Source organism: Candoia aspera, chromosome 2 (assembly GCF_035149785.1).
Source record: "Candoia aspera isolate rCanAsp1 chromosome 2, rCanAsp1.hap2, whole genome shotgun sequence".
Classification (NCBI taxonomy): domain Eukaryota; kingdom Metazoa; phylum Chordata; class Lepidosauria; order Squamata; family Boidae; genus Candoia; species Candoia aspera.
In genome coordinates this window covers 164,623,987-164,636,962 of record NC_086154.1, presented here as the reverse complement: position 1 = coordinate 164,636,962, position 12,976 = coordinate 164,623,987, and the positions used below count along the sequence as shown (strand labels likewise).

Here is a 12,976-nt window from a genome sequence, read left to right as displayed (position 1 = left end):
TCATTAACTATTGACTGTGTCAATTAATAGAGCATTGGGTTTGCCACCTTGAGTTGTACAACATAAAGATGGGAGATAAACAGAATAAACGAATGAAGAAATTGCCACTTCGGTGTATGAATGCACTATAGCTTTGGATACGAGTTAATGGAGCAAGTGATATTTCCACTTTATATTTCCATTCATATCTCTCCTTTTCTCCTGGAGCTCAAGGTATTTTATAAAACACTTCCTCCTCCAGTTTTTCTCCGCCGGAACAAAGTAGGATGAGCCACAAGATCTTGACTGGCACAAAGTCACTCAGTGAGCTTCTGTGGCTGAGCGTAAGCTTGAATCTGGGCCTTCTGTCCTAATCCAAAACCCTAATTGCTACCCCAACCTGGCTCTCACATTGTGGGACAATACTTCCTGTGTGGTTGTGTTTTTGACTTCCTAGCACCATTGACGGAGATGGGTATTATGCTGACGTCAGGTATAAGTATATATTTTCACACACACACACACACAAATATGCCATTAAATTACTCCTGTGTGCACTGTGGAAAAATGAAGACACTTTGAGTCAAGTTCCACTTCTGGTGACCACATGACCACCATCCAATTTTCTTGGCCATGGTATAGAAATGATTTGTTCTTGCCTTCTTTCAGATTTTTTTTACTTTCAGTCCTGCCTACAGCCCCAGTATTCCCTGGTGGTTCCCATCCAGTTACGCATCAGGCCCAACCCAGTTTAACTTCCGATCCTGAGAAGGTTCACAGGAACTACTACCTACTGATGACCTCCACTGTGAATAGACAGAGTGCTTTAAAATGTGTATTTTACCAACATCTCAATATCGTTTGAGATCCTGAAATAAACATAAGTGAGATAAGACAACTGAATGATCAAGGGTTCGTTATGAAAAGAAAAGGGTAGCTTAATATTTCAATTCTGAAATGCTAACATACCAGACTCTAGATCAGGATGAGTCTCCAGAACTTGCCAAACTGAGTCCCAGAGATCTCGCTCAGTAAGTAACAAGAGGGCCATGTTAATACTTTCAAAAATAAATGCCTCAGATGTGAAGAGCCACTAATTAAAGTGTCCTTCACTGAGATAAATGAGTTCTCACTCACTAACCAAGTATTCAGCTGATTAATCTGCCAATTAAACTGATTAAATCTTGTAACCCAATTATCACTGCACCTAAAATAGCAGCTCTGTTTTTAATTATGTAAAAGTATTATTATGTTTATACAGCATTTAGCATGTTCCAAGTCTTTCACATCCTGATCTTCATCTCAGAAATGCTTGCCAGAATTCTATAGGCGACCGGTTTCATTATTCCTTTATTGCAGATAAACAGCTGAGGGAGATTTAGACCAGAAATCAGAAGAAAACCACCCACAGCTAACACTCTGAACCACTCCTTCACACCAGAACTGTAATGTATCTGATAGATGAAGTTAAAAGTATATTTCGTGTAGTTAGTCTAGGTTCAGAGGTTTTTCAGACATCTGAGACTCAGCGAGGAGACTGTTTGAATCCAAGTTCCTCAAAATTCTTCAATTCATGAATGGCCAATTCCATAATAAATTGTCCCCCTTGACTTGCTTAAATCATTAGCTGATCACTCCCACCCCCCAGTATAAGTGGGTAGGTCACAGCTGAATGCCCATCACCATTTGGGGAGATACTGTAGAAAGAAAAATGGATCAAAATTGGCCTGAGGCCACCTTCAACCGTGAAAAGAGAAAAAGGCAAAGACAAATCTAGATAGATGTGGCATGTGTTTATCTGTGGATGTGTGTACATCTTTGTCCAGCATTATGTATTTACATCACCAGAGACCCTTTGGATTACTTGCTACTTAATTTTACTTGCGCTGGAGATTTGCATCTTCTGGAACTTTCTGCATCTGGAGAATACAGAGCTGGGTCTTCTCATCATTTACTTGTATGTTCTGGCAAGAAACTTAAATGAATTGGAGAGGATTTGGATCACATGATACTGAGGTCCCCTCCCACCACCCTTACTCACTAAGCCCCTTTTTTAACCTCATAAAAGTAGATGACTGCTCTAGGAGTTTCCAATGCGCTTTCTGCCTTACAGAGGAAGAGTGATAATGGAGAACTATCTTTTAGGGGCATTTCTCATAGGAACACTTCTCTTTGCTGAAAACCCAAGTTTCTACAGTCTGCAAAATGGCTGAATGGAAACTAAAGCCTGTTCCATCTCTGTCAATTGTGTCTGGCAGCAATCATTCCATCAGGCTGCAGTAAGGGGAGAATGAAAAGCAACAACATTCAGTCTGTTCTGTTAAGATGCTAACTTCCTTTTGTTCCTTCATTCCCAGAACTATTTCTATTTCAGCTGGTCAGCATATGAGTTGCTATGTAGCTCTCAGAATTGGTTGCTTGAGTTTCTTGTTTTCCTCTTCCCTCCTCATCTCCTTTCCTTGTATGTAATGTCATCATGTGTACACAGTTCTGTTTCAAACTCAGTCTTACAATGTTCAAAACCATAAACTCTTTTGTCTACTTAAATCTTTCAAATAATTGTAAATAAGAGAACCATTGACAAGTATCTCCCTCTGCCACCTTCTCTTGATTTTATTTTATATTCGCCTTGACAAAATTCTAGTATCTCACAATAAGTTAACCAATTGTGTTTCCCTATTATTTCTCATCCACAAAATGTTCTTGTGCTGAGAGCCAGAAAGGGGTTTTCGGGCGCAACCTGGGTTTGTATCTAGTCCATATTCTCAATATGGCACTTCTGACATAATGATTTTTAAGATCCACATTGACCTTGACTTTATCATACTGCAAATACCCATGCCACCCAAATCTCAGATCATGTTCTTCTAACTCCAGAAGCCTTCTATTTCTCAGCAACACCCACGCTTTCATCCAAACCAAACAGCAAGCTGCAAAATGCAATTTTGTAATTTTGTAAACTCAGTCCTCCCCTTTCCTTTGCATCTTGTAACACCTTGTATTTAACTCGTGGTTTTTTCCCCTGCCACACAAATTTAGATACGTTCTTTTGCCACTGTTTAAATGGTGCATCAGTTGGCAAAACAGGTATTATCTGAAACAAAAACATCATTCTAGGCAAGACATTCATTTTCATCACAGAAATTCTCCCCAGCAATGACAGTTGCAGTTTCTCCCATCTTAACATATCTTTTTAAACTTCATTCCATATCTTAACATAGTTATTTTGAAATAAGATACAATTCATATTTATCATAGTGATACCCAGACATTTTACCTTCTTCTAAATCTTAAAACCTGTTTTATTTATCAATTCTGTTTGATCTTTTATTTTCATATTTTTGTTAACATCTTCATCTTCTGTTTATTAATCTAGAATCCTGCTAATGCATCAAATTCTTTTAATTTTCCCATTAATATTTCAATTCCCTTTAAAGAGTCTTCCAGAACCAACACCAAACAAAAGCCATTAACGTATAAGTTTCTTTTTAAATCTTTACTCCCACAATCCTCTCATCTTGTCTTCTATCTCTATTCAGTATTTCAAGAACCAGAATAAAAAAGAGAGGGGACAGTGGGCATCCCTGTCTTGTTCCTTTTGTATCTCGCAAGGTTTTGTTAGATCTCCATTAACAAGTATTTGTGCTTTCTGTGACGTGTAAATTGATCTTGCCCATTTGATAAAGTTCACTCCAAAACTTGCATCTTCCAAAACCTTGAACAAGAAAGCCCAGTTCAGATTGTCAAAGGCCTTCTCTGCATCTAAGAAAATCAATGCGGCTTGTTTTTCATTTAGTTGCTCCAAATATTCCAAAATGTCCAAGACATTTCTAACATTGTCCTTTAACTGTCTTTTAGGTAAAAATCCACATTGATCCTCATGAATAAATTCTTGCAGAATTATTTTCAGCCTTTCAGCTAAAATGGTTGTGAACAACTTGTAGTCATTATTCAATAATAATATTGGCCTAGAGTTTCTTGTTAAAGTCAAATCTTGTCCCTCTTTAGGTATTAGTGCTATACTGGCCTCTTTCCAACTCTCTGGCACTTTTCCTCCCTGTAACATAGAAGTCATCCTGTTTTGTAAAGGTTGTAAAAGTTCATCCTCAAAACATTTGTAATAAGAACCCGCTAATCCATCTGGTCCAGGCACCTTTCCTAGTTTAATCTTTCTTTATAGCTCCAGAAACTTCCCTTACTGTTATAGGTCCATTCATAATCTGTCTCTGTCCCTCTGTAATCCTCGGTACATTTTGTTTCTTTAGATATCTACTTTCTCCAGCGAGATGGCTCTTCCTTTTGTCGTTGTAAAAGCTTAATTTGTGGAGAGATACTTATCTTCTCTGGAAATTTCTTTAGTTGTTCTTCTTTTCTCTTTCTTTCACCCAAAAGAGTTTGTGTCTCCTCTTGACTCTTCTTTTTGAGTCAACTATTCTGTTGTACAAAATAACCTCTAATAAAAGCTTTTCTTGCATCCCAAACCATTCTTAAATCAGTGCCTTTATCCAGGGCACATTATTATTTTCAAAACATGCTTTGTATTACTTTGAACAATCCTCCACTATTGCTTCTTTCTGTAGCAACAGTTCGTTCAGTCTCCATCTGAAAGAATTAGATTTTCTTTTATAAACCAAACTCACAGGATTATGATCCAAAAAAGTCTCTGGTAATATCTCTACTTTAGAAACCTTAGGAGCCAAGTTCTTTGAAATCCAAATCATGTCTATTCTTGAAAAGGATCTATGTCTTTCAGAAAAGCAGGTATACTCTCTTGAATTACCATTTTTCTATCTCCATATATCAACCGGCCCTAAACTGTCCATCAGATCAAACTTTTGGTAATTTACCTTAAGTGATTTCATTATTTTCCTCAGAAGCTCGGTCCAGTTCTGGAGAGATCACTCCTTTCCAATCCCCCATCAAACACCAATTTTCATAGAGAGTTATTAATCTCTCCATATGACATTTGTAAAACAATACTTTGTCCTCATTTGGGGCATAAATTCCCAGTCTCAAAGTCTTAGTCCCATGCAAAGTAACTTCCATCCCAACAAATCTACTGTGCTCATCAATCAATACAAGTTCTGGTTTTACTTAGGGATTTATACACAAAGCAACTCCTTTTTTTTTTTTGTTCCTGCTGAAATAAATTCTTCACCCAAATTTTTATAAATCAAATATTTTATGTCTTTTTTTCTAATATGTGTCTCTTGTAGGCAAATTGTATCTTGTTTTAATTTTTTCAAATGATTTTTTTTTCTCTTTTGAGCAGTGTTTGCTCCATTTATTTTCCACATTAAACATTTGTACTCCATAATCAAGCCAGGAATTTAGAAAAAATCGATACCTGCAGCACCTGGTTCAGTATCATCCCTTTCCATTTCCTGTTGCGCCTGTTTGAATTTTTGTGTCATCTCCTCTGACACCTCCATTTGAACCTCCTTCAATTCCTCTTTGAATTTTTCTAGAAATTCCCTTGCCTTCCAGATAGAATCCAATTGAAACCTCTGCTGTTTAAAAGTAACCTTCACACCTTCCAATATGTCCCATCGAAATGGGATCTTTTTCTGCTTTAACCTCTCAGTCAAAAAAAAATACTCTTTTCGCTTACACAAAATTCTGATAGGAATTTCTTTAAGAGCAATCACGTCTGTATTATCAGTCTTCAGTCTTGTATTAAAATGCTGCTGCAAAACTTGATCCCTTGTCTTCTTCCTGTCCTGACTTTTGTCAGTTTCTTATATATGCATGCTCAGAGTTGAGGTAGCTCTGAAAGCATTGAAAGCCTGCTGGCTGACCTTGGGCCAGTCACACTCAGCCCAACTCACCTCACAGGGTGGTTGTTGTGGGGAAAGGAGGAGGAGGAGGAAGGAGTATTAGGTATGTTTGCCGCCTTGAGTTATTTATAAAAATAATAAAGGCGGGATAAAAATTAAATAAATAAATAGCCCTTTTGCACAGCCCTTTGTTGCATGCTTGCCATGTCAAAATTATTAATCCTTAGCTATAATGCTTATAATATGTGGCTGTTTCATATCCTGGGGATAGCTATCATTTTCTTTGGGCTCAATGCCTGGTTCTAAAAGGTATCAGAGACCCTTCAGTGCCAAGCACATCTGGTTCTCTTTGGTCCAACACACATCCAGTAGCAACTATGACTTAATTTGCACTGATATTAGAAACCCTACATGAGTAGGGTAGCTTATATAGCTGAATATTACCCAGACAGCAGACAGGTAACAAACATAAGAGGAGGATTCTGACTTGGACCCTGGTCACTTGTATCCTAGTCTGGATCAGGACTCCCAATGGGATCCTGGTTCAGACTGGGAGCAGCAGATGTGGACTGAAAAGATTTAAACCTTCCTCCCCAGCTATTGTGATTTGGGAATTCCACTCTTCCACAAGTGTTATGAAAGCAGTTGGAAAGGAAAGGAGAATCTATTCTCAGCTTTCCACATGAGGACTCCATTCAAAGCCACCATCAGACCCTTCATGATCCTACAATGTCAGCAGTGTCCCTTCACAGAGTGGATATCTTTCTTGCTCTGCTGTAGTAGAGTTCAAACCTACTTTATTTGAACTCTTGCAGTTCTATGAAGCTTGTGGGAGGTCCAGCACTTCTCCACTTAAAGGAACATTTGCCTCACCCAACTCTTGGCTTTCGAGTTTCAGCTGCCCTAGCAGGTCTTTCAAGGGGGAAGGTAGCTTGGTAGCTTTAAACCCAGGAACTGCTTGAAGGTTTTGCCTAGAACCAGGCCAGTGCACACAACTTAAAATAAGGACATGAAGAAAGAGATCTTTCCCTTTTGTGAGGAAGAATGGCTGGATGAAGGGATTTTGGTTTCTCCAGGACCTGGGATACCTCAGTATGGGACAGTGTTCCTCGCTCCTTGTGTATTTATTTCTCTGTTCCATTTGTACAGGCATCCTCTCAAGAACGACCCAGGGCAGCACGCAATTAAAGCAACAACACACTAAAATGTAAACAGTCCTAAAATATAATGGAACATAAAATCAATTCCACTTCAATAATCAGAACAATCATACGGGATGGGTTACAAATCCTTCTGACCCAATGCCTGAGGGGAAAGCCAGGTCTTCAAAGCTTTATGAAAGGCAGGCAGGTTCAGGGCCATCCAGATCTCAGCAGGAATGCTATTCCACAAGGCAGGTGAACAACAAAGAAGGCATGTCTCCAGGGTCCCAGAAGATGACCTTGTTTAAGAGACAGGACCCAGAGCATGACAATCTTGTCAGATCTTATTGGAGGGGCAGAGATAATCAGAGACAGGTGGTCCTACAAATAGCCAGGTCCTGTACCATGGAGGGCTTTAACCAGCACCTGGAAGCCCATTGGCAGCTAGTGTGGCTTGCAAAGTAGCAGTGTTACATGGCTGTAGTCAAGGTACACCCCTAAATACCTGTGCTGCTGCATTCTAGATCAGCTGTAGCTACCAGGTATTGTGCCAATTTGTGAGGAGGGTGGATGAGAAGATGACTGCAGACTGTCTTCAAAGAGCTTTGAGGAGGATTGTTGTAGTAGAAACAGCAGTGTGGAAGTGTTCACAGTGCTCCTTGCTAAAGTAATAATAAAAAGAATATGATCAACTTCCAGCTACAATATTTTAACTACTGTATATGTGGTACAAAAATGAGAACTGTGCTAAAAATGATTTCTATAATGAGTTAGGCTGATGGGGGCCATCAAAAATAACAGCATACCTAGGTTGTTTGGCTACAGTGAGCCATTTGTGGGAATGCATTGGACAATGCTAGTGCTAAATCTGATCACAAATATCTGAGGCATTTAATAAATACAGTACTAATGTCAGCACTGAGATTTCAACTGATAATATCATCCATTTCATGAAATTCAGATTCAAATTGGTTAAATTCAACTCAGTGAAATGTTTCATTGAATAGATGCAATTTTTTGTCTTGAACATTTGGTTGTTTTAGATATATATTGCTGCCCAAGGAGGTTGTGTTCATCTTGTACTAGACCAGATGACCCTCCCTGTGAAGGACCAGGATTAGGGTTGCTCTTGATTCATATTTATCATAGATCTCCAGATAGATTTCGTGGCACAGTTTTGTTTTTTTTAGCAATACCAGCTGAAATAACCTAACCTCAGTTACCCATTCACTCTTAATCTTCAGATTAGCCTGCATATAGGGCTGCTTTTGTCCAGAATCAGTATACAATGTGACCTTATAATATGATCATATATTAAATAGATCATAGAGTGGGGTAGCAATAAAGTGCTGGATTGGCACCAGCAAGACACAGGTTCAAGACCACCCTGAACCATAGACAGGGTGACTTTGGGCCACTCTGTCAGCCTTTAAGGTAGACCAAACTTGGAAACCAAAGACACGCAAGCTATTATTATAAGGTTACAGTAACAGAATCTTGCAAGTCTGAATGTGCTCCCCCCCCCCTCCCTTTATCTTTATGAGAACTAGGGAGGGTCATACCTGAGATGCTTTCTCAAATTACATTTCAGCTCCAGACTCAGATTTCTTTTATCTGTCCATTGTCTTGGTTGCAGCTCTTACTTCTGTTCCTCAAGATTATTCCTTCTGCCCATTATACATTCACACTCTGCTCAGCATAACCTACACTGCACAGTTGTTGGGGGGTGGGGTGGAATAGGAGGAAGGACTTCTGTCTAAGGTACCTTGAGTTCCTGAACAAAAGACAGGATACAAATCTAACAAATAATAAATAAAAGTGGCTCTAAGGCTGCAGTGGCTTTAAGGCTGTTTCCAATCCCAACTTAGAATATTGCATTTGATTTTTATAGCCACTCACGTGGGTGCCCCTTCTCCATCATTTAAGAACAGTCACTGCCAGACAAAGGGCCTGGGGTGGGGGTGGGGGTCGAAAAAGTCAAGTTGATAGATGCAGCCGCACAATCACATCCCCACCCCCTTTTTTATGTGTGTCACTTTCTTTGTGGAGTTATACTGTTTAGCGTCTATCCAACGTCTGTTTGTATTTTATTTTCCCAGTATTTTTGGCCTAATTTTAATTTTCTTTACTGTTTTATGTTCTGTGACCTTTGAATAAATTCCGCTAATTGGTATTAAATCATAAAGAGAACTTTAAATAAAATACATTGGACTTCACATCTTTTTCCGGCAAACATTGCTTACTTAACCTTGCACTTTGTAAATGCAGGACGTCTGGCAAAAATATTTACCTGCCTCCTTGCTAAAATATTCTACCTGGAAGTGCCAGGAATTTAATCTGGCGCCATCTACATGCAAAAGGGTGTGCTCTGCTGCCAGATTATCAGTCCTCCCTTGTTGGGCATCCTGGCATTTAATGAATCTGATGTTATTTCCCTAAGCTATGGAAGGGAGAAAGGTCTTTCTCTAGGATAGAGTTCAGCAAAAAGTTTTGGATTCAGAGGAATAAGAAACCTTCCAGTTGCCCTGCTTGTTATGCTGCCAATCAATGCCTCTCCAACTTCCCTTGGCCTGCTGTCTGTAACTTTCCAGCCATATTGGTTATCACTTTATTTACTTATTTATTTGTTCCATTTGTATAGCCGCTCATCTCACATCTGTGACACTGGGTGGCTCACACAGTTACAAAAAAACAAAACACAAAAAGGCATACAAGTCAATAGCCAAAACAATAACAAAAAACATTAGAAACAAATTAAAACAGTTAAAAGCAGTGAACCAAAAAACATAAATCTTGTCTTTGTGTCCTCCAGAGGAAACAGCATCTTCTCTCTTGAAGACACAGTTGAGGGGCAGTGAGGAAGAAGAACCACAGGCTCTAATGTCTGAAACTGGCTGTGGTCAGTCCACACAATTTATTCCTTATTTTTCATAGCAGGCAGCACCACAGCATACATATCCCTTCCCCCAGGATAATGTGATTTCTGTCTCTGCATGTAGGTGACCTCGTAAAACTACATGACTTTTTAAAAACAACATTTTATTTTTCTAAATCTTCATTTTAAACCCTTTGAAGGCCAAGTCAAAATTACAAATTTTCTGATAGGCAATATACATGGGGGGGGGGCATTTTGAGGGAGACAAAAGTCTAAATCACAAGCTGTTTTTAAAACGTTCTAGCTGAGTAATTTTCCAGGGAATGCCATTGCCTTATTGGAAGGCAGGCAGGCAGGCAGGCAGGCAGGAAGGCAGGAAGGAAGATTTGAGGATCTTCCAAAGAATACAAGGTTTTAATATGGCAGCCTCATGTGGCGCAGAGTGGTAGGCGGCAATATTGCAACTGAAAACTCTCCCCGTAACCCGAGTTCGATCCCAGCAGAAGCTGGATTCTCTCTCGGGTAGCCGGCTCAGGTCGACTCAGCCTTCCATCCTTCTGAGGTTGGTAAAATGAGGACCCAGCTTGCTGGGGAGGGTGACGACTGGGGAAGGCAATGGCAAACCACCCCGCTCTATAGTCTGCCAAGAAAACATAGCGAAAGCGGCGTCCCCCCACAGGGTCAGACGTGACTCGGTGCTTGCACAGGGGACCTTTCACCTTTTTTTTTTCTCCAATATGGCAGGTTGCCTTGTACTGAAGCACTATTGGAAAGAATATATAGAAGGGTGTATCTTTCTCTTTATGTATTTGAGAGTATCCAGTGGTGCTTAACAGAAGTCTCTTTACTTCTGCTAAACGACAATTTCCAAAATGCCTTGAAGATACCATGATTCTTTTATAACATCCAGTATAATTTTAGGATGTCAATAAGCCCCAGAATCCTGTTTCCTCATTCTGTCAAGGACAATGGCCTGGTAATTCTAATATGGATTAAAAAAAAAAAAAAACCTTGGCTCTCTCTAGTGGAAGCCAATTTTCATAAGTCAGTACACAGGAAATAAATCTGTTGTGATATTATTACAGTGCCTTTTCCGCCTACAGTGGCATTTAAAGAACATTTTTCTCCCACATGGGTGGCTGCCATTAGCAATAACAGCCAGACTATGCCACCCCCCCCAAAAGAAAGAATTAGTAAGTTGACCTTTCCTACTAAATCCATTGATTTAATAATGTTTTAAATACTAATCAGTATGTGCGTTTGATACCCAGATAGACTGACAAGTAAGATGCCAAAGACAGTTGTTTGTGTGCTTATTTGTTTATTTATTTAACAATGCCATTGGTCTCAGCAGGGCAAAAGCCGCTATGAAACTGCTTTGTATATTTAAGAGTTAATCCTCTGTAAACCAAACAGTACGTACATTTTTGCTGTGTCTCACCCACATACGTGTATCCACACATGTGCAGACACACACACATATAGCACATACTCTTTTGCACATCCTGATATGAACTTAGTTTTTCTGAACTTCCTTCAATAACGTGATTGAGTAGATAAGGGAAAACCGGCTACTTAGGAGCTTACTGATTCCTGCAGGGCAGACTGGATGACGAGCAATCCTGTGTATCAGAAGTGGAAGATGTATTACTATATATTGGATGCTGTTGACAAGAGCTCGGCTCAAATTGCCACAGATGATATGGAGTCTGGCTACTCCCCCTTTGAAACTGATTTGGAAGAAAGGCTTTTGGCTTCACATGAAAGCAACAGCACGTCTTTTTCAGGCTCAGAGTGATGCCTGTAAAAAGATGGGCTGCTTTAATGAACAGCAGCGAGGTACCACATTCATAGCAGGTCCAAAGCACTGTTTCCAAAACATTTTTGAAGCATGCCCAGACTGGTGTGTGAGGTGTTGCTCCTGTAGATGGTCCCAGGGTCATATTTCCAGGTTGTACAGAGGCCATTCAGGTGAAATAATTTTGTTTTATGCCATCCCCCATAGAATAATTAGAATTCCAGCACTGGCAGGTGATCCACATATTTTTCCTCTTATTATCGTAACGTCCAACCATGTTTTAGAGTCCACTAAGACCTAATTCAGACCTGTATCTGCAAGGGGACTCATAGATACAAAATACTAATAATAAAAACTAGGTAAGTCAGAAAGAAAGATTTAAGCCTATTTTTCCCGACATACAAGTTTTTAAATCTTTACATTTGTTCCATTTATATAAAGACTATACAGGATTTGTCCCAAGTATCATCTGAAGTGGTCTAGCCTCAGTGCAGGGCTAAACTGACTTGTTTGATTAGGGAAGGAACAATAACTCCTTTATAAAAGACTGGAAACCCTTTCTGGACTTTTGGCTGAAAATGGATAAAAATGAACTGGTGATTTCTGGATTTACTGATTAAAAAGGGCTGTATATGGGGAGAAGGGAACTATGTTATGCAATTTTGAAGGGGGAAAATGGCATCAAGTATAACTGCTGAATTTCTTTAATAAAAATTATCTAGATGATGGATGGATGGATGGATGGATGGATGGATGGATGGAAAAGGTATAGCTTCAATGCAGGCTTGCTGAGTGAGAACACAGCCTAAATTTTGAACACAGCCTAAATTTTGAAGAAGAGGTTGGTTCCCCAGGAACAGAGATGTGTATGGGATTTCCTTCCCAAAGTCATGTTGTGAAAGGTGAAAGGTCCCCTGTGCAAGCATCAAGTCATGTCTGACCGTTTGGGGGGACGCCGCTTTCACGACATTTTCTTGGCAGACTATAGCGGGGTGGTTTGCCATATGTGGGTTTATAGAAGAGTTGCTAAATATAGATATGTGTGCATACGCATATGTGTTTATGTGCATGCAATATCCACATATCCCAATTTAGAAGCATACATTGAGGGAACACTTTTGTCTGCAGTTGTAGATATAAACTGAGATGAAAAACTTCCAGAGACATACAGCTGTCACCATGGAAGTGGAACCTGAGCAACATACAGTACTCAGCATCTTCCACCACATGCAGGAGTTGACCTCACTTCATTTTATGTAACTCAGACTTGCCATCATGGCTGAAGGGCCAGCAAAAGTCAGTTTGAGCAGGACCCTGCAAGTCAGAAGCCTAGAATTCCTGCATTGCAGGCAGGCATCAGAGATGTCAGGAAGAAGAGATCTGAAGAAGGAGAGGTGAAAGGAAA

The 12,976-nt window shown here is 39.7% G+C and overlaps 1 protein-coding gene across 3 annotated transcripts in view; it reads left to right on the top strand.

The window, feature by feature from the left end:
* The window catches only part of EPHA1 (EPH receptor A1), a 74,549-nt gene that overhangs the window by 21,855 nt on the left and 39,718 nt on the right, over window positions 1–12,976 (top strand). The gene's annotated exons all lie outside the window — the stretch shown is intronic.